The sequence below is a fragment of the Pseudophryne corroboree genome (assembly GCF_028390025.1).
Source record: "Pseudophryne corroboree isolate aPseCor3 chromosome 3 unlocalized genomic scaffold, aPseCor3.hap2 SUPER_3_unloc_32, whole genome shotgun sequence".
In the NCBI taxonomy this organism is placed as follows: domain Eukaryota; kingdom Metazoa; phylum Chordata; class Amphibia; order Anura; family Myobatrachidae; genus Pseudophryne; species Pseudophryne corroboree.
The window spans coordinates 347,242-367,672 of record NW_026967522.1 but is presented as its reverse complement, the minus strand read 5'-3'; the positions used below and the strand labels follow the sequence as shown (position 1 = coordinate 367,672).

General features: G+C 44.3%; 2 pseudogenes; one reads left to right on the top strand and one right to left on the bottom strand.

The window, feature by feature from the left end:
- Positions 1 to 10,333: 10,333 nt before the first annotated feature.
- LOC134984054 (5S ribosomal RNA) lies at positions 10,334 to 10,452 on the bottom strand (annotated as a pseudogene).
- A 2,484-nt stretch (positions 10,453 to 12,936) lies between these two features.
- LOC134984053 (5S ribosomal RNA) lies at positions 12,937 to 13,055 on the top strand (annotated as a pseudogene).
- The last annotated feature ends 7,376 nt before the right edge of the window (positions 13,056 to 20,431 follow it).

The window sequence follows — 20,431 nt, the reverse complement described above, 5'->3', positions numbered from 1 at the left end:
ACTCAGAATAAATAGACCAGGCAGGTTTAGTGTACCAACGTTTCAATGCTCTATTCGCGGCATTTTCATCAGGGTGCAGAACAAAAGAGACATACAACCACTCTCCTAATATATCCGGTGGAATCGTCCATGTCGCCATCCGTCGCGCACTCCAGCGCATCAAAGTGACGTCATCTAACACACGCTACGTCCGGGGACATGGTGAGAACCCCGTCCACGTGACCTATAGTAACCAATGAGGACAAAAGTATCAAGTAACCTGCCAACAAAACAGTATAACAACACCGATCAAATTCTATCCTCTTAAATATATATATCTTTCTCTGCCAGGGTCCACAGGTTATCCACAGGATAACATTGGGATATGATGACGTGACAGCAGATTTGCAAAAAACGGTCAAAGCATTCGGCCTCCCAGCATGCAACGGGCCTGTCCATATATCCCCGCCTCCTGACTCAGGCAAATCAGTTCTTTGGTGCGGCAGGAGCCGGACCATGGTCAGAGGACTGCTGTTTTTTTAACAGCCATAAGTTTTCTTATTTTATTTTATTGTATTACTATTTTTTTTTTTTTGAGTGATCTTTCTATAAAGCATCTTATACGCACCTTAGAGTCGCTCCAACAACTCCCCGCCGGGTCGCGACAACGCTTACCCACATGTACAATGAGGCAGGCACAGGTTCTGGTGAATCTTCTTGGGCTACTTTGCACAGACATTATCCAATATAGCTGAGCAGTTTATACCAGCTCCTATACCAGTGATATGTTTCCCTATTAACCTTTACATGCAACATTCATTCTGAGGTTTATACACCTAGGGAGTTGTCAGCCTCTCAAAAAAGCAGGCTGAAAGGTTGGTGGTAAGTAAATCACATAGACATGATACAACATCTTCACAGTCTACACATGTTTTAGATGAGGATTCGTTGGAGGATGAGGACTCATTGCACTTCAGAAGGTCTCAGCTCAGTGGACATATCATCTGAGCTAATTAGTGCTATGTAAGCCATTCTATCCTTAGAAGAGGCAGCAGAGCCTGTGTTAAAAACTAAGGCAACTGTGTTTAAACATCCCAAAACAGCTGATGGAAATTTTGGGTTACGCCCAGTAGGAAGTTAGAATTCCAAGAAATGGAATTCCAATTATCCTCGTCCAGCTGGGGACTGTTTAAAAAAAAAGGGAGGTGACTCCCAAAGTAGATTCTTAGGTCTTAGATTGGAGCGAAAATCTACATTACTTTTGTTTTTAACATCAATAAATGATGTCACAGGGGTGTGTGGCCTGACTGGAAAGGCAGCAGGAAGCAGGATAAAGGAATTCCTGCTTATATAGGTCCTTTCTGCCTTTTACAGCTGTCCTACAGGCTCTTTCGGGCCCTTTCTTGCCCCTGTGTGTGTTTTGACACCCTGGTGTGAAGGTTGCGGAGCCGGGGATCCTTTCATTTGGCTTTTGCAGGTTGCGGCCTACACCCGGATCTGAAGCCGCGGACTGAAGTTGTGCAGTGATCCCACCGCGGACCGGACCTCAGCGAGGTAACACTGCTACTCACCAAGGGCTGTGCGCCCTGTCCACTCTTGTGCCTAGCCGTGCTGTTGGAGTCGTGTGGAGAGTCTGACTGGGGATCAGCGGTGACCACTGCTGGAGACATGGAGTGGAGTTGCTATCCCGGCATCTGATGGGGCGCATACTACGGGGATTGGTTGTCTCAGCAGGGACGCGTCAGGTTAGTCAGCTCACTCGCCCGCAGCCTGCCTTCTCCTACTGTCCGGCCGTTGAAGCCCTGAGTCGTGGCAGCGGGGAATACATGGAGCACTTGCCTGTCATCACTCCAGCAGTGTCCCGGCATCTCCCCCTCTCCTCCTAACACATGGTGCTACGGTGGAATCTGGCAGAGCTGTGAATTATAGAGGACATACACGTGGGGTTCCTACGCAGCAAGATACGCTACCCTGTGCCACTGCATCCTAGTACCCTCTCCTGCCTTATTACTGACCTGGTTCACCCGCCATAGCCGGCCAGTTTCTTCTGATCTGGGCTTCCCTGCCTGAAGTGCCATCTTGAAAACTGGCAATATAGCCACATGCCCTCCTGAAACCAGCTGCTTCTCTGGGAGCTACAGACACTACCAGCCCATGATCAGTGCCCTTCACTACAGCCTCAGTGATTTCTGGCAGGGACTTCTGCCGCTGTGGCCCTACCTGGGCAGTAAGTGGTCGCCTGAACTGCTTTTATTATTATTATTGCTTGGCATCCACTCCTGCTCTGTCGACTCCCTCTGGTGGCAGACTGTGCTGACTACATCCTCCATACTGTTTGACTGCTGCTGGGGTTTTTTTCCCTCCTGCTCCCCTCAATCCCCGTAAGATCCAATTAGAGCTCTTGGGGCATCAGTATAGCTACAGCGTGTCCAGGACAGTAGCAGACTCCAGTTGCTGGCTCCTATCAATTACTTTACCGCTCAAGGATGGCACCTTCTTGCTATTACCCATAAACAACTGACCTCACAATGTTTCTGTAACCGATGGCCACTGGGGGTCTATGCTCACTGATGCCTCCCTATTTCCACATTTCAATACTTAGGCTATGTTGCTACTGGCCTCCTGACCTTGTTCTCTAATCTCCGTAATGTTATGCTGAAGAATGGGCAGAACTGGAAAATTATCTCATAAGAAAGCTAAACCTCGTCCTCAACAGTAAACCTCTCAAACTGACTTGAGACCTTTTCTTCTTCCCTAATCAACTAACATTGAGCCCCAGTCCTGATCATTCAGAATCTTCTCCCATTCCGTTTTCTCCTCCAAGTTCTGCCATGATGGTTTAAACCCATTGTTTAAACTCGTTGTTTAAACCCATGGCAAGCCAGGTGAGCTCTCTTCTTCTCTCGGTTCTCCTTCAAACTCTTTAACCACCCAGGAACCTTAAATTGAAGAGCAGATGCACTTTCTTGTTCTTTTCAAACGGATGATTCACTCAACTCCTCTGAGAAACAATTTATTCTGAATCTGGCTTCATTTGCTTCAACTCGTACCGTTCCTCTACCTCCTCCAGGGAGAACTTTTGTAGCACCAAAATTTTACAGGAAATTGCTTACGTGGGCTCATTCTTCATCTTTCATGGGTCATGCCGGTGGTCTTAAGACTCTCAAGTTCATTCAGCAATTCTACTGTTGGCCTCATCTTAAAACGGATGTCTTTGAATTTGTAGCAGCCCTTACCAAGTGTGTTCAACATAAAAGTCCACAAACATCTTCCTCGGGTCTTCTTCATCCACTTCCAACACCTCAAAAGCCTTGGACTCGCATCTCTATGGATTTCATAACCGATTTGCCAGTCTCCAGAAGGCACAACACCATTTGGGTCATTGTGGAATGATTTTCGAAGATGGCTCACTTCATACCCCTCACTGGTCTTCCCTCTGCTCCTCAGCTATCCAAATTGTTTTTCTCATAGATTTTTCATTTGCATGGCCTTCCACAGGAAATAGTTTCTGATCGGGGTCCTCAATTCCTCGCCAAGTTCTGGAAAGCTCTCGGCTTTGTCCTAGGAATCAAGTTGAACTTCTCTTCAGCCTACCATCCCCAGACTGACGGACAGACTGAAAGAGTCTAGAATACAGTTACAATTTGTAAAAGTGCGCACCCTCTGAGGTATTAAAAAAATATATATAGTCCACAGTCTTAGTATTCAGTTATTATCCAGATAATTTCTGGTGAATGTTCTGTGCTTCTTTCACTTTTTCCTTAGGAGCCACACGGACAACTTCTTCGTCCCTCCAAAATAAATCAGGAAAAAGGAATATAGTGAAGTACAGTTTTTTTATTTATAAATATAGCAGCTAAAATCCATAGAATAAATTCATAAAATAAACTCCACCAACATTAGTGGGGTATTTCTGCGTACCAAAATAAGTGGGGCGACCAGTGAAGGCTACCCTAAAGCGCTTAAGAGTACACGGATACCTCCCGGGAAATCAGCACCGTATTCCCTCTGGCTTCAGGCTTCCTGGATGCTTCCACAGATTCCTAGGTTGCTGCAGTCTGTCCCCCAACACCAACGCGTTTCTGCTCACACGGGAGCCTTTCTCAAGGTGTATAGTGGAGTAGGATGTTTGGGCTTTTTAAACCCCATGTTCTGATGTGATAGGCTCAGACTGTGCAAACATGAATTACATATTTTCAATCATTTAAAACATTTAAAATACAGCTGGTAACTTTCTTAGGGTTTCGCTAGGTTTCCCTGTCATAATAATAAACAAAAACGATTTAAAATACAGATTTAGAAGCATAAAACAAGTAAATTATCGATGCGTTCCACCTCCGTGGAACGCATCCCGCACTTCCGGTTCCACCTTTTACATGAGTAGTTTTGGCGGGGAATGTTACAGCGGCTGGTTCCGGAAATAGGTGCATGCGTTCCACGCTGTATGGAGCGCATCCGTACTTCCGCTTCCTGTTCTCGGTATAGCTATACAGGGCGGCTGTACGGAGCGTGTCTGAGCTTCCGGTTCTCAGACTCTAGTGTCCCTTGTCAAAGGTTCCATTTGTGCTTATTTGGTATATTTCCTAATTTATATCAAAATAGTGTGGAACGCCCATGTCCCAAATACATGTCACAAATAGTAAACTACACTATTACTAATAGATCATTTTTTTGGAGAAAAATCAAGTATCCTAAGAATATATACAGAGCTTTTTGTAGAGGGATAAACATTCGCTGACAGAAGTCAATCATGCTTAAAATGCTTGATGAAATTTTAAAACAATAATTGTATATGGGGCACAACTTTTTTAAAATTAAAAATATTTGAACCTGATATTTAAAGAAACCATTTCAATTCGAAATCTAAATTTAATCCTTTTGGCGACAAGGTGGACATATCGTAGATCCATTTCATTTCTATTTTCGCAAGGCTATCTTCTGTATTCTTATTTCGCCAATGACTTTGGACCACTTTAATGCCTATAACTGTTTTTAGAGCATTACAGTTATTATTATGTGTATTTTTGAAGTGATTTGAAACTGAATGGTTTTCAAACCCTTTTTTAATGTTTCGGGTGTGTTCGGCCCAACGTTCTTTTAGAGGTCGGGATGTGCGACCAATGTATTGTAGTCCACAGTTGCATTCTATTAGATAAATGCAATTCTTAGTATTGCACGTTATGAAATCCATAATTTTATATACTACTCCTGTGCTGTTGGATTTAAATTCCTCCATTTTACTGGGCTGTGAACTGTGATTCCTGCACATTAAACACAGCCCACACCTATGAAACCCCTTGGTTTTAATTCTACAGGATTTTTTTGGGGGTATTGCACTTTTTACTAATTTTTGTTTCAAGTTAGGCGCTCTTCTATACACAAATTTAGGATGTTGAGGTAGAATCTTCTCTAAAGCGGGATCCCTTGTTAGTAAATGCCAATGCTTCTTAACAATACGTTCTACTTCTTTATGTTGACCATTATAAGAGGTGATGAAGGGTAGAAAACATTCTTCATCATTCTTCCTTATTTTTGGTTGTAGAAGATCTTGTCTATTCATCCTTTGAACTTCAGAGATACATTCCTCTACTTTATCCTCATTGTATCCTTTACTTATAAATTTCTCTTTCATACTAACTGATTGATTTCTAAAGACTGTGACGTCTGTGCAGTTTCTCCGAATTCTTTTTATTTGCCCTTTAGGTATATTTTGCAGCCAATTCGGATGATGATTGCTTTTGACTGATATGTAAGAATTGCTATCTGTGGGTTTGAAGAAAGACTTGGTTTTTAAAATATTATCCTCTATATATAGAGTGAGGTCTAAAAAGTTCACTTCTACTTTACTTATATTAAAAACGAGAGATATATTAAAATCATTGTGATTAAGAGAATCACAAAACAGATTAAGGGATTTTTCTTCTCCCTCCCATATAAAAACAATATCATCGATAAAACGGTACCACAACTTAATATTTGCTAAAAATGGATTACTTTCTGGCCAGATGTATTGATTTTCCCAATGACTCATGAATAAATTTGCGTATGCCGGGGCAAAACGTGTCCCCATTGCAGTCCCCATTTTTTGCAAATAAAATTTACCATTGTACCAAAAAAAATTATTATTTAAAATAAAACCAATACTTTCAAGGATAAAAGGAATCTTTTCTACCCCCAAAGTGCTGTTTTGCAGATGATGGTGTACCGCATCTATTCCCTTTTCATGATTAATTATAGTATAGAGACTGCTGACATCCGCAGTTCCTAGAATAAAATTCTGTTCCCATTTAAAATCTTCCAATTTCTGTAAAATATCCATGGTGTCTTTAATATAAGATTTCACTTTCAAAACTTCTGGTTGAAGGTGATGGTCAATAAAATGGGAAAGGTTGGAAGTCACTGAATTTGTGCCCGCAACTATTGGCCTTCCGGGGGGTTCAGATAAATTTTTATGAATTTTTGGCAATACGTAAAACACAGGAAGAGTGGGATTCTTGATGTTTATATATTGCTCTTCTTTTTCCTTGATGATTCCTTCATTCCTGTATCTATTTACCATAGCCTTTAATTCACGCTCTATTCGGTCATTGGGATTACCATGTAGGATTACATAGGTTGATCTGTCATCTAGTTGTCTTCTAATTTCCGCTTCATATTTCACTGTATCCATGATTACTACTCCTCCCCCTTTATCCGAAGGTTTAATGACAATCTCCTTGTTGTTACTTAGTGTTTTCATAGCTTCTCTTTCCTTTTTTGTCATATTTGATTCCTTCTTCCAATGGGGTTGTAGTTCTTCTAGGTCCGTTGTTACCGCTTTTCCAAAACTTTCCACAAAACAACCACGTGTAAATGTGGGGTTAAATGTTGACTTTGGTTTAAAGAGGTTCCTATCATTAGTGGTTTCTCCTGGTTGGCTTAGAAAATATTTTTTCAGGGACACCTTCCTAATAAATTTTTGGACATCGAGATAGGTCTCAAACTTATTCAATTTATTATCTGGAGCGAACTTGAGACCTTTTTCTAAAACTTTGGTTTCATCAGCTGTTAACTCATGTTGACTCAAATTAAAAATCTTAGTTGGTCCAGATTCAGCATGTATATTGGGGCTGACTTCCGATGGGGTTGATTTTTTAGAATGTCCTTTCCCTCTCTTGCCCCTCTTCTTTTTCTCTCGTCTAAAAACTGGAAGTGCGGGATGCGTTCCACGGAGGTGGAACGCATCGATAATTTACTTGTTTTATGCTTCTAAATCTGTATTTTAAATCGTTTTTGTTTATTATTATGACAGGGAAACCTAGCGAAACCCTAAGAAAGTTACCAGCTGTATTTTAAATGTTTTAAATGATTGAAAATATGTAATTCATGTTTGCACAGTCTGAGCCTATCACATCAGAACATGGGGTTTAAAAAGCCCAAACATCCTACTCCACTATACACCTTGAGAAAGGCTCCCGTGTGAGCAGAAACGCGTTGGTGTTGGGGGACAGACTGCAGCAACCTAGGAATCTGTGGAAGCATCCAGGAAGCCTGAAGCCAGAGGGAATACGGTGCTGATTTCCCGGGAGGTATCCGTGTACTCTTAAGCGCTTTAGGGTAGCCTTCACTGGTCGCCCCACTTATTTTGGTACGCAGAAATACCCCACTAATGTTGGTGGAGTTTATTTTATGAATTTATTCTATGGATTTTAGCTGCTATATTTATAAATAAAAAAACTGTACTTCACTATATTCCTTTTTCCTGATTTATTTTGGAGGGACGAAGAAGTTGTCCGTGTGGCTCCTAAGGAAAAAGTGAAAGAAGCACAGCACATTCACCAGAAATTATCTGGATAATAACTGAATACTAAGAATGTGGACTATATATATTTTTTTAATACCTCAGAGGGTGCGCACTTTTACAAATTGTAACTGTATTCTAGACTGCCAAAGTGGGGGTGACCACTTATGCAAAAGTAGCGGCACTCTTGAGTTGGAGCGCTGGTTTGAAAATTTGTAGACTGAAAGAGTCGACCAAGATCTGGAAACTTTCTTACAGACGTTCATGTCCCCTGCTCAGGAAGACTGGATGGATTACCTCCCATTTGCTGAGTTTGTATACAATAACCTATATTATTCTTCTACCAATTCCACTCCTTTCTTCAATAACTATATTTTTCATCCACGAGTTCCTTCCTTCTAATCTCTCCCACCTCTTAAGGTTTCTGCTGCTGAATCCGCTCTTTGTCTGTTCACTAAGATTTGGAGACAAACTTATAAGGCGCTACGTAAGACTTCCCAGAAATAAAAGACCTACGCTGATCGGAAACATAGGGCTGTTCTTAGTCTCAAAGTGGGAGATCGTGTTTGGATAACCACCAGAGAACTCAGACTCAAAGTTCCTACCAAAAAGTTTGCTCCAAGATTTAGCGGTCCGTATCCTATTAAGAGTGTTGAATCCTGTTTCTTACAAGGTGAAACTGCCTCATTATTTGAAAATTCCCAATGCCTTTCACATTTCTCTGCTAAAGCCTCTTGTACTAAATCATTTTCGTGCAGCTTTCCCTTAACCTCTCAAGGTTCAAGCTGCTCAAAATTAGTAATTCGGGGTTCATAAGTTTCTTGACTTCCACAAGAGGTATGGTCGTCTCCAGTATCTCATAGATTGGAGAGGATATGGTCCGGAGGAAAGATCTTGGGTGGCTGCAGAGGATGTTCATGCTCTCCAAGACTGAGTTGTGCCTTTCATGCCAAGAATCCCACTAAGCAGCGTGGGTGTTCGGAGACCACCCTAAAAGGGGGGGGGGGGGTACTGTCAGTATCCGGAGTCTTACCACCGGTTCTGGTCCCTGCGGCCTTCCTCTTAGCTGGCTGGTGTCGCTGCGATGGATAGGAGCTACAGCAGCAAGGGGTCCGGGTCCTGGGGAGCGGAGCATGGCAGCCGGAGGTGTCTGTTTCCATGTGTCCTGTTGCTGGAGTGCGGAGTCTGGGAGGCTGAGGCCAGAGGTAGTGGCTGTGTGCTGGTACCACATGTGTCCTCTGTGCAGGGAGCCACCATGTTGGAGACCAATCCAAGTCAATAGTTATCCCAGTTCGCGTCCAGCCAGTCCGGTACAGGCTTCCCTTATAAAGAAGGGTTGATGCTTAGCTAAGTTGCCAGTACTTCAAGTTACTTGCTGCTGTAAGGTGCTCTGCGCTCCCAGGTTAACCTCTGGTATCCTGGGTCTGTTGTGTCCGCCTGGTGGTCAGTTCTGTTATTGCAGTCCTTTGCTCCCAGTCCACCTGCTCTTGTGGTTTAACCACTGGGCCCTCTATCTGGTAGAGGGTCTCCATTTGCTGATGGTGCTCACAGCGATCCTCTCTTCAGCATTTTTTAAAAATCACAAGTCATCTCTTCATTCAGTATTCTTCAGCATCGCTTACAAATCGCAATTCATCTCTTCATTCAGTGTTCTTCAGCATCGTTTACAAATTGCAAGTCACTTCTTCATTCAGTGTTCTTCAGCATCAAGTCATGAACCTTCCATCTTTCAGAATTCTCTCAGACTTCTCTCCTAGTCGTTGTGTATGATTGAGGTCTCATTAAAACTGAATTCCTCTTTCTTCAGTGTATCATTCTCGATCATTGTCCTCATTGCCTACCCCTCTACATCTTCGGGCCTAAGTCTTCAATCCATGAGTAAGAACTACATTCAGCCACCTCATTTCCTTCCTTTGCCGATAGCTGCTCCCTCAGTCAATTATCAGTCGTCAGATCCCCAACTCAAGCCAAGCGTGACATGGAAGAAGGGGAATTCCTGGTTTCTCTGGCTATTAAGGATGCATATCTTCACATCCCAATATGGTCGCCTCTTCAGACTTACCTCAGGTTTGCACTGCAGGACAGTCACTACCAGGTCCAGGCCTTGCCTTTTGGCCTATCAACGGCACTGAGGGTGTTATCAGGGGTGATGGCAGAGATACAACAAAAGGGAGAGAAGAAGACTCTTTTGTGGGTGCACTCTTGTATGTTTAAGAGGTCTCAGAAGAGACAATAAGTAAAAATTATAAATGAATTTTTAAATATAACTTTTATTAACAACAATTGATAAAATAGTAGAGTTTACTGTCAAAAAATTGGAGGTAGGGGTGGGGGGAAGGGTAGGGGGAGTAGGGGAAAAGAAAGGGGGGAACACAGAACGAATTAATTACAGTGTAAATACTGAATATTGTTCTGGAATGCCTGAGTGCGATAATAACAGCTGGAGACCCTGAAAATTGAAGCGTTTTTATTCTCTCATGAGCGATGATGAGGAGACAGATGGGATGATTAAAGATGGAATGAGCAAGATGAATCTGCTGTCAGTGTTAGACGCTGAGCAAAACCGTCCAGGAATTTCTACTAAACTGAGTATTCCTCGAGAGTCTCCCACTCGAGTACTGACCCAGCCCTACACTGCTTAGCTTCCAAGATCGGAAGGATTCGGGCGTTACCAGTGTGGTATGATAGTAGAAAAAATATTTGATATCGAGGGCTCGAGAATCACTGATGAGAGTTCACGAAAATGGAGAAATAAGAGAAAAGAAAAGACAAGAGAATGGGTGGAGGAGGAAAATAGGGGATCTGCTGCCACCGTTAGACCGGGATAATTACCCCTGAATCAGTGGTGAGAGTCCTGAAGATAGTATAAAGTGAGGAAAAGGAAACGATACTGATAGGTAAAAAATTTTTGAGATTGGTTGATAGACAATGGGCTGCTTGATTGCAGGATGCTGATAGTACCTATGATAAAGGTACTAGGTGTGATAAAGAGCAATTTGTACACAATTAGCAGTCAAATAAATTGATTAGACCCATACATCACCATCAATTTGCTACTATCAGATTATTACAATTATACCAAAATGGTATCAGGTGGAAAAAGAAGGAGAAAATGAACAACAATTTCTTATTTGTGTTCCGCTGTATGCAGAGCTGCAGAAATACTATATAATATGATTGCAAGATGCTGATAGTACCTATGATAAAGGTACTTGGTGTGATAAAGAGCAATTTGTACACAATTAGCAGATAATTAAGTTGATTGGAACCATGCATCACCATCAATTTGATGCTGACAGATTATTGCACATTGTACCAAAATGGTATCAGGTGAAAAGAGAAAGAGATAATGAACAACAGTTGATTATACAGAGCTGCAGCAGTGCTATATAATACGCAGTATAGAGGATAGTGATAAATTGCTCAGCCAAATGATTAGATCAATATTAATGACTGAAAATAAAGGTTTAAACAGTATCCTATGTGGTATTAAGCCGCTAAATGCCGACTATCTGTAAAACGGGTACTTGCAAAAAACAGCTTGATGAATGCTATTATCAAATATAAATATGCAAAAAGATGCTGAGATTGAGCAGATATTACCCGGAATTGTATGGAACGATCAGTCACTAATATGAGCAGGATACTTTCTGAGTACGGAATGTCCGTGTCAAAGTCCAGGCAAATTGAAGATGCAGGATACACTGGTTCTCAGGAGCTGAGCAGTTCGTTTATAGCCGCACTGCCGATCAAAGTACCTGATGTATTGTGGAGACGTGGTCAGGTTGGCTGAGGAGAAGAGAGACACAATGTTCCTGGTCCCATCGCGGCAGTATCTAGCGGCGGCGGGTTGATGCAGCGGCTGCTGGGGAAAGAGCGGCTCGTGGTTCAGGATGTCCGGAATCAGCTGTCACACCCAGGCAGTGGGGGTAGGGAACGGAAAACTAGTTTCACCCGTTCACCGGGCTTGATCACTTCAGGAACCACGAGCCGCTCTTTCCCCAGCAGCCGCTGCATCAACCCGCCGCCGCTAGATACTGCCGCGATGGGACCAGGAACATTGTGTCTCTCTTCTCCTCAGCCAACCTGACCACGTCTCCACAATACATCAGGTACTTTGATCGGCAGTGCGGCTATAAACGAACTGCTCAGCTCCTGAGAACCAGTGTATCCTGCATCTTCAATTTGCCTGGACTTTGACACGGACATTCCGTACTCAGAAAGTATCCTGCTCATATTAGTGACTGATCGTTCCATACAATTCCGGGTAATATCTGCTCAATCTCAGCATCTTTTTGCATATTTATATTTGATAATAGCATTCATCAAGCTGTTTTTTGCAAGTACCCGTTTTACAGATAGTCGGCATTTAGCGGCTTAATACCACATAGGATACTGTTTAAACCTTTATTTTCAGTCATTAATATTGATCTAATCATTTGGCTGAGCAATTTATCACTATCCTCTATACTGCGTATTATATAGCACTGCTGCAGCTCTGTATAATCAACTGTTGTTCATTATCTCTTTCTCTTTTCACCTGATACCATTTTGGTACAATGTGCAATAATCTGTCAGCATCAAATTGATGGTGATGCATGGTTCCAATCAACTTAATTATCTGCTAATTGTGTACAAATTGCTCTTTATCACACCAAGTACCTTTATCATAGGTACTATCAGCATCTTGCAATCATATTATATAGTATTTCTGCAGCTCTGCATACAGCGGAACACAAATAAGAAATTGTTGTTCATTTTCTCCTTCTTTTTCCACCTGATACCATTTTGGTATAATTGTAATAATCTGATAGTAGCAAATTGATGGTGATGTATGGGTCTAATCAATTTATTTGACTGCTAATTGTGTACAAATTGCTCTTTATCACACCTAGTACCTTTATCATAGGTACTATCAGCATCCTGCAATCAAGCAGCCCATTGTCTATCAACCAATCTCAAAATTTTTTTACCTATCAGTATCGTTTCCTTTTCCTCACTTTATACTATCTTCAGGACTCTCACCACTGATTCAGGGGTAATTATCCCGGTCTAACGGTGGCAGCAGATCCCCTATTTTCCTCCTCCACCCATTCTCTTGTCTTTTCTTTTCTCTTATTTCTCCATTTTCGTGAACTCTCATCAGTGATTCTCGAGCCCTCGATATCAAATATTTTTTCTACTATCATACCACACTGGTAACGCCCGAATCCTTCCGATCTTGGAAGCTAAGCAGTGTAGGGCTGGGTCAGTACTCGAGTGGGAGACTCTCGAGGAATACTCAGTTTAGTAGAAATTCCTGGACGGTTTTGCTCAGCGTCTAACACTGACAGCAGATTCATCTTGCTCATTCCATCTTTAATCATCCCATCTGTCTCCTCATCATCGCTCATGAGAGAATAAAAACGCTTCAATTTTCAGGGTCTCCAGCTGTTATTATCGCACCCAGGCATTCCAGAACAATATTCAGTATTTACACTGTAATTAATTCGTTCTGTGTTCCCCCCTTTCTTTTCCCCTACTCCCCCCTACCCTTCCCCCCACCCCTACCTCCAATTTTTTGACAGTAAACTCTACTATTTTATCAATTGTTGTTAATAAAAGTTATATTTAAAAATTCATTTATAATTTTTACTTATTGTCTCTTCTGAGACCTCTTAAACATACAAGAGTGCACCCACAAAAGAGTCTTCTTCTCTCCCTTTTGTTGTATGTCTTACCACTGACTCAGGGTGCACCACCAAACTCAAGATAACATTAGAAAACTCAGATTTTCTCGTTGTATTATGTATTTTGGTTCTAACAATATCTATTAGATACCTTATCATTCTCCAGTGCGGTATACCCCCAATACATTCGTGATGGCAGAGATGTTGCTACAACTCCGCAAGCAGGAAGTGAAAATCAATCCATACTTGGACGATCTCCTCATAATGGCTATATTCAGAGCCCTTGATGGAAAAGATCAGCCTTCAAACACGACTACTCACGGATTATGGGTGGATTCTCAATCTGCAGAAATTCCATCTAGGACCTACTCAGAGGCTTCAGTTCAGGTGTCTCAGAAGGTGTTCCTTCCTATGAACGAGGCAAAGATAATTCAGACGATGGTATGTTCCATTTTGAATCTGAACAAAATCTCTGTACATCTTTGCATAAGCTTACTGGGAAAGATAATGGCCTCCTACGACGCATTTCGGTAAGGAAGATTCCATGCATGACTAATCCAGCTGGATCTGCTGGACAAATGGTCTGGGTCACATCTGCACATACGCCAGATGATATGCCTTTCACCAAAGGCCAGGATTTCCCTCTTATGGTGGTTGCTGATCTCCCTCCTGGAGGGTCGACACTTCAGAATTCAGGATTGGATTCTGTTGACAACGGATGCAAGCCTCCATGGTTGGGGTGCAGTGACCCTAGGGGCTCGGTTCCAATGAAGGTGGTCTGACCAAGAGGCTTGCCTTCCGATAAAAGTTTTGAAACTCAGGGCGATTTACAATGCCCTTCTGCTGACCTCTTTTATATCCTTCAGTATCAGGCCATACAGGTATGGTTAGAAAATGCACCAACTGTGGCATACATAAACCGACAAGGAGGTCCAAACAGCAGAGCTGCAATGAGGGAGGTGTCACAGATACTCCTCTGGATGGAGCGGAATCCCAAGGCCATTTCCGCCATATTAATTCTGGGAGTAGACAATTTGGGAGCAGACTTCCTCAGTAGACACTATCTGCACCTGGGGGAATGGGGCCTCTACCCGCAAGTTTTTCAGCAGATATTTCATTGGAGGGGCTACCCGCAAATTGACTTGTTGGTTTCTCAGCTCACCAAGAGGCTACTGCGTTACTGTTCTGGGACGAGGGATCCACAGGCTGCTGCAGTGGACGCTCTGGCGACACTGTGGATTTACCGGTTGATGTACTTGTTTCCTCCAGTTCCTGTAATTCCAAGAGTTCTCAAAGGACTTAAAGGGACAGGGTTCAGGCAATTCTGATTGCCCCAGACTGGCCCCGCAGGGCCTGGTATGTAGACATTCTAACCTTATTACTCGTAGGCCCATGGCCTCTGCCAATTCAGGATGATCGTCTTACACAAGGGCCGTTCGTCTATCCAGACTTACCACGGCTACGTTTGATGCAATGGAAGTATATTGGGAGGATTTTTGCCAGGAAAGAGATTCCAGGCAAGGTTATCTCAACTATGCTCCAAGCTGGCCAGATGGTCGCATTGAAACATTACCATCGCATATGGAAGAAATGTGTCTCTTGGTGTGAGGGTCAACAGTATTCTGCTGTGGATTTTCATCTGGGACATTTCTTGCACTTCCTGCAGGCTGTTGTGGATGTGGGCCTACTTTTAGGCTCCATAAAAGTTCAAATCTCAGCCTTGTCTTTTTTTCTTCCAGGGAAGTGGATTATAGTGGTACTATATAAATAGAAGGTAGTTTCACTTCCAGGCAAATGCTTCAATTTAGTGTAGTGACCCCGGTCCAGCCGTCAGGACACTTATTTATATTAAACCTTATTGAAGGCAAAGCATGTGATGGACACGCACCAGGATGCAAACTGGCAGTCATCTCCCTCCCCAATATAACCGCTGGACTCCAGTGACTGTGGGCAGCCTGTTCTGTCCCCAGCAATAGCGGGAGCTATGCACCTGTGTTACCTGGAGAGCAAGTACTCCCGTCTGAGCCAAAAGCACCTTCAAGTCAGGTATCCGGAGCGTGCAGGAAAGACTGGGCGCACATAGCCCCAGTATACAGCCCATGGCTTCATAGGCGTCACTAGGCTGCGGCAGTGAACAGTGCCCGGAGTGAGCGGAGCGAGTGGTTTTAGGGCAGTGAGAGCTATCAGGTAGGGTAGATAAGAGGCCACTTAGTGAGGAGAGCTCCAGAAAGCACGTCTGGATGGACTACGCTCCTCTTATTTATTATTTATATACTAACAGGGGTGGAAGGTGTTGTACATTCCTGCAAAGGCAGATCCAATCTCTTTCTCATCAGACTCTGCTGTCTTCCCTGCACTCTCACTCAGATGTTCACTGCTGCCAGTAGCACACGTATGAGAAGCAGAAGTATGGCGGCAGCTGTATAGATCCTGATATGTAATTCTCTGTATCATACTTACCGTACACACATCATCCTTATTACTATTGAGAGAGAATGATGATAGGGATGTAAAAATAGGATTTGAATTACCTACCAGTATATCCTTTCTCTGACGTCCTAGTGGATGCTGGGGACTCGGTAAGGACCATGGGGAATAGCGGCTCCGCAGGAGTCTGGGCACATCTAAAGAAAGCTTTAGGACCACCTGGTGTGCACTGGCTCCTCCCCCTATGACCCCCCTCCAAGCCTCAGTTAGATCTCTGTGCCCGAACGAGAAGGGTGCACACTAGGGGCTCTCCTGAGCTTCTTGGTGAAAGTTTTAGATTAGGTTTGTTATTTTCAGTGAGACCTGCTGGCAACAGGCTCACTGCATCGAGGGACTAAGGGGAGAAGAAGCGAACTCACCTGCGTGCAGAGTGGATTGGGCTTCTTGGCTACTGGACATTAGCTCCAGAGGGACGATCACAGGTTCAGCCTGGATGGGTCCCGGAGCCGCGCCGCCGGCCCCCTTACAGAGCCAGAAGAGCGAAGAGGTCCGGAAAAATCGGCGGCAGATGACGTTCCTGTCTTCAATAAGGTAGCGCACAGCACCGCAGCTGTGCGCCATTGCTCTCAGCACACTTCATATTCCGGTCACTGAGGGTGCAGGGCGCTGGGGGGGTATATATATATATATATATATATATACCATAATACTGAGACGCAATAAAACATAAAAATACCTTACATGGCAAAAAATACATCACATATAGCTCCTGGGCTATATGGATGCATTTAACCCCTGCCAGAATATACAGAAAAACGGGAGATAAGGCCGCCGGAAAAGGGGCGGAGCCTATCTCCTCAGCACACTGGCGCCATTTTCCCTCACAGCTCAGTTGGAGGGAAGCTCCCTGGCTCTCCCCTGCAGTCACTACACTACAGAAAGGGTTAAAAAAAGAGAGGGGGGCACTAATTAGGCGCAGTATTAAAACATACAGCAGCTATAAGGGGAAAAACACTTATATAAGGTTATCCCTGTATATATATATATATATATATATATAGCGCTCTGGTGTGTGCTGGCAAACTCTCCCTCTGTCTCCCCAAAGGGCTAGTGGGGTCCTGTCCTCTATCAGAGCATTCCCTGTGTGTGTGCTGTGTCGGTACGTTTGTGTTGAGATGTATGAGGAGAAAAATGATGTGGAGACGGAGCAGATTGTCTGTAATAGTGATGTCACCCCCTAGGGGGTCGACACCTGAGTGAATGTACTGTTGAAAATTACGTGACAGTGTCAGCTCTGTATAAAAGACAGTGGTTGACATGAGACAGCCGGCTACTCAGCTTGTGCATGTCCAGACGTCTCATAGGCCGTCAGGGGCTCTAAAGCGCCCGTTACCTCAGATGGCAGATACAGACGCCGACACGGATACTGACTCCTGTGTCGACGGTGAAGAGACAACCGTGATTTCCAATAGGGCCACACGTTACATGATTGAGGCAATGGAAAATGTTTACACATTTCTGATAATATGAGTACCACCAAAAAGGGGTATTATGTTTGGTGAGGAAAAACTACCTGTAGTTTTCCTGAATCTGAGAAATAAAATGAGGTGTGTGATGATGCGTGGGTTTCCCCCCGATAACAATTGATATTTTCTAAAAAGTTATTGGCAGTATACCTTTTCCCGCCAGAGGTTAGGGTGCGTTGGGAAACACCCCCTAGGGGGGATAAGGCGCTCACACGCTTGTAAGAACAAGGGCTCTACCCTCTCCTGAGATGGCCGCCCTTAAGGATCCTGCTGATAAAAGCAGGAGGGTATCCTAAAATGTATTTACACACATAATGGTGTTATACTGCGACCGGCAATCGCCTCAGCCTGGATGTGCAGTGCTGGGTTGGCGTGGTCGGATTCCCTGACTGGAAATATTGATATCCTAGATAAGGACAGTATATTATTGCCTATAGAGCATTTAAAAGATGCATTTCTATATATGCATGATGCACAGCGGAATATTTGCCGACTGGCATCAAGTATAAGTGCGTTGTCCAATTCTACCAGTAAAGTGGTCAGGTGATGCGGATTCCAAACGGCATTTGGAAGTATTGCCTTAAAAAGGGGACATTTGGGGTCGGTCTTTCAGACCTGGTGGCCACGGCAACAGCTGGGATATCCACGTTTGTACCCCAGGTCGCCTCTCAAAATAAGACGATGTATTATCAGGCGCAGTCCTTTGTTGGCAAGCGGACAAAAGGTTCCTCTTTTCTGCTCGTGACAGAGGGAGAGGAAAAAGGCTGCAGAGATCAGCCAGTTCCCAGGAACAGAAACCCTTTCCCGCCTCTGCCAAGCCCTCAGTATGACGCTAGGGCTTTACAAGCTCAGGCACGGTGGGGGCCCGTTCTCAATGAATTTCAGTGCGCAGTGGGCTCACTCGCAGGTAGACCCCTGGATCCTTCAGGTAATATCTCAGGGGTACAAATTGGAATTCGAGACGTCTCCCCCTCGCCGTTTCCAAAAGTCGGTTTTACCGACGTCTCCCTCTGACAGGGAGGCAGTTTTGGAAGCCATTCACAAGCTGTATTCCCAGCAGGTGATAATCAAGGTACCCCTCCTGCAACAGGGAACGGGGTATTATCCCACACTATTGTGGTACCGAAGCCAGACGGCTCGGTGAGACCGATTCTAAATCTAAAATCTAAAATCTTTGAACACTTACATACAGAGGTTCAAATTCAAGATTGAGTCACTCAGAGCAGTGATTGCGAACCTGGAAGAAGGGGACTACATGATGTCTCGGGACATCAAGGATGCTTACCTTCATGTCAAAATTTACCCTTCTCACCAAGGTACCTCAGGTTATGGTACAGAACTGTAACTATCAGTTCAGACGCTGCCGTAGGGATGGTCCACGGCACCCCGGGTCTTTACCAAGGTAATGGCCGTAATGATGATATTCCTTCGAAGGAAGGGAATTTTAGTTATCCCTTACTTGGACGATTCCCTGATAAGGGTAAGATCCAGGGAACAGTTGGAGGTCGGTGTAGCACTATCTCAGGTAGTGTTGCGGCAGCACGATTGGATTCTCAATATTCCAAAATCGCAGCTGGTTCCGACGACTTGTCTTCTGTTCCTAGGGATGATCCTGGACACAGTCCAGAACAAAGGTGTTTCTCCCGGAAGAGAAAGCCAGGGAGTTATCCGAGCTAGTCAGGAACCTCCTAAAACCGAGCCAAGTCTCAGTGCATCAATGCACAAGGGTTCTGGGTAAAAATGGTGGCTTCCTACGAAGCAATCCCATTCGGCAGATTCCACGCAAGAACTTTCCAGTGGGACTTACTGGACAAAGGGTCCGGGTCGCATCTTCAGATGCATCAGCGGATAACCCTGTCATCAAGGACAAGGGTATCCCTCCTGTGGTGGTTGCAGAGTGCTCATCTTCTAGAGGGCGCAGATTCGGCATTCAGGACTGGGTCCTGGTGACCACGGATGCCAGCCTGCGAGGCTGGGGAGCAGTCACACAGGGAAGGAATATCCAGGGCTTATGGTCAAGCCTGGAGACATCTCTTCACATAAATATCCTGAAGCTAAGGGCCATTTACAATGCTCTAAGCTTAGCAAGAACCTCTGCTTCAAGGTCAGCCGGTGTTGATCCAGTTGGACAACATTACGGCAGTCACCCACGTAAACAGACAGGGTGGCACAAGAAGCAGGAGGGCAATGGCAGAAGCTGCAAGGATTCTTCGCTGGGCGGAAAATCATGTGATAGCACTGTCAGCAATATTCATTCCGGGAGTGGAAAACTGGGAAGCAGATTTCCTCAGCACAACCTCCACCCGGGAGAGTGGGGACTTCACCCAGAAGTCTTCCACATGATTATAAACAGTTGGGAAAAACTCGACAGGTATTGAGCCAGGTCAAGGGACCCTCAGGCAATAGCTGTAGACGCTCTGGTAACACCATGGGTGTACCAGTCAGTGTATGTGTTCCCTCCTCTGCCTCTCATACCCAAGGTACTGAGATTGATAAGATGGAGAGGAGTAAGCACTATATTCGTGGCTCCGGATTGGCCAAGAAGGACTTGGTAACCGGAACTTCAAGAGATGCTCACGGAGGATCCGTGGCCTCTACCTCTAAGAAGGGACCTGCTCCAGCAAGGACCCTGTCTGTTCCAAGACTTACCGCGGCTGCGTTTGACGGCGTGGCGGTTGAACGCCGGATCCTGAAGGAAAAAAGGCATTCCGGATGAAGTCATCCCTATCCTGATCAAAGCCAGGAAGGATGTAACCGCAAAACATTATCACCGCATTTGGCGAAAATATGTTGCGTGGTGCGAGGCCAGGAAGGCCCCGACGGAGGAAATTCAACCGAGTCGATTCCTACGTTTCCTGCAAACAGGAGTGTCTATGGGCCTGAAATTGGGGTCCATTAAGGTTCAAATTTCGGCTCTGTCAATTTTCTTCCAAAAAGAACTAGCTTCAGTCCCTGAAGTTCAGACATTTGTAAAAGGGGTACTGCATATACAGCCTCCTTTTGTGCCTCCAGTGGCACTTTGGGATCTCAATGTAGTTTTGGGTTCCAAA